This window comes from Hipposideros armiger, unplaced genomic scaffold, assembly GCF_001890085.2.
Source record: "Hipposideros armiger isolate ML-2016 unplaced genomic scaffold, ASM189008v1 scaffold_28, whole genome shotgun sequence".
In the NCBI taxonomy this organism is placed as follows: domain Eukaryota; kingdom Metazoa; phylum Chordata; class Mammalia; order Chiroptera; family Hipposideridae; genus Hipposideros; species Hipposideros armiger.
The window spans coordinates 2,213,782-2,215,857 of record NW_017731378.1 but is presented as its reverse complement, the minus strand read 5'-3'; the positions used below and the strand labels follow the sequence as shown (position 1 = coordinate 2,215,857).

The window sequence follows — 2,076 nt, the reverse complement described above, 5'->3', positions numbered from 1 at the left end:
GCCCTAGCGGGGCCAGCGCCGCCCGGATGCCTCAGTTTCCCCGGTGGGAGGTCCTCGGAGCACCGCCCTCTGACGTCACGGGGCGGGCGGGGCCGGGAGGGCCGCCAGGGGTCGCGAGCACGGGGCGGGCGCTGGGAGGTGGGCTCTGAGACCGAGTGTGGCGCCCCCCCGGCCGCGCGAGGCGGAAGCCTGGGCGGGAGGCAGGAGGCGGGGCGGCCGCGCTGAGTCACAGCAGATTGACCCGCCCGCCGCTTCCAGGGGCGGAGGTGACAGCGGCCCGCCACGGGCTGCCGCAACTGCCTGCCGTGTCGCCGCATCCAGGGACCGCCGGGCGGCGGAGAGCAGGTCAGAGGACAGGCAGGGCCGGGCGGGGAGGCCGGGTCGCTGTCCGGGGGCCACGAGCGGAGGGGACCCGCGCCCCGAGGACGTGCCGCGCGGCCGGGCCTGCGCCACCCCTTCCCCGCGGCGGCCGCTGCCCCGGCCGGTTACCCACGAGGGGCGGTGGGGCACTGGGCCCTCCTCGGAGCCCTCCGCTCCACGGTCAGGTCGGGTCCTGTGAGGTCCCGGGGAGTGGGAGGGGCTGGGTGGCCCGCAGTCAGAGGGATGCGAACGTGGGGCTTTTTAAATGGTGTCAAGCTAGCCCAAGGCTCTTTTCACTGCACCGCCCTGCCACTCCGGCAACGAGGCGGAATTTGAGAGCAGGAAAGGAATTCAGCATTAGCCCAGCCTCCGTATTTTACAGATGCAGACGTTCTGCTGTGCTCAGAGTCACATACAGTCGGTATAGGAGTTAATGATTCTGTGTCGGGGAGGCCGGGAGGGAGGATTTCCAAGGAAAGAATAAGACCCGTTTAGCTAGAGATGCTGGTTTGGTTATGGTGGCGTTTTGCATTACCCGCGGGCACCTGCACTCCTGCCACAGTCACTGATGTCCACCAGGCATCAGTTCCTCAAAGCACTTACCCTTGAAAAGGGTGACGATGCTGCCAGTTGAATAAAGGAATAGTGGGGTTGCAAACAGGCCAGATCTGCTGCAAATTAGGCGCTGTGGAGAATCTTTGGGGTATAGAGTTAAAGTTTAAATGCAAGAAAAACCCATTCCACTTTAAAAGCAATCTCACTATACTTAGTTGTCTCACACAGTAATGAAGGGCACTCACAAAGTTACAATGTTACAAAGTAATATTGGTAACTTTCCTTTAGATCTGTTTTACAATAATTCTTATACAGTGATGTGAGCATCATTTATTGAAACGCTTTCTTTTCATAATTCTTAATGCTCTGGTATATGGCAAGCCATGGGTAGCACTAATATTTAGGGTTTGAGCATAGTTTAGCTCCAACTGTTTGCATAGCTGAGTTACAGGGTTGAGTAGGACTGATTGATCCATAGTTGTATTTTGCAAGACTTAAGTACCTGTCAGCATACAGGTGTGGTTTCTCAGAATTAGTGATGCATTAATTACTCTTACAACATGAATAGACTCCATGTGATGAGCAAGTTAGTTTATCCCTTAGTACCAGTTTTTTCTCCAAATTATTGAATTAAAGGATCTCTAAGGCCCCCTTCCATCTTTAAAGTTCCCTGATTTTACATGTTAATTTGAAACATGTCACTCATTGTGACAACAAAAAGTTTTAAGAAAACAAGTTTAAAAAAAAAATCTGCATGATGCATGGCGAATCTTCAAATTCATTATTATTCTCAAGCCCGCCCCCCGCCCCCACCTGTTACTTTATCAGTGTTGGACTAACATAAGTGAAAAGTGATTTTTCAAATTACAGATTCTTCAGTGTTACATTCACTCAAATTCAGAGGCCGGAAAAGAGTGCTTTGTGTATGGTAGAGAATAGCTAAAATCTGACCTGGGAATGGGGCCTGTGCAGTACACAGATATCTTTTGCAATAAGATGAGAACGTTCTGCCTCAGAAAATGTGATAAGATGGCCTTTCTATAATGTTCATGTGGTGTGTATTTTGGGCTGAGATATAATAATAATCTTTATAGACAGTCTGTCCAAACATGCACGAGTTATTTATTGTGTCTTGCAGCCTCAAAGCAGAGCCTCTCCTGC

At 52.0% G+C, this 2,076-nt stretch overlaps 1 protein-coding gene across 1 annotated transcript in view; it reads left to right on the top strand.

The window, feature by feature from the left end:
* The first annotated feature begins 268 nt into the window (after positions 1–268).
* DNMBP (dynamin binding protein) overlaps positions 269–2,076 on the top strand; it is a 102,255-nt gene continuing 100,447 nt past the window's right edge. Inside the window, exon 1 of the mRNA XM_019636280.1 lies at positions 269–345. The gene's annotated coding sequence lies outside the window, so the exon portion shown is untranslated. The remainder of the gene's footprint in view (positions 346–2,076) is intronic.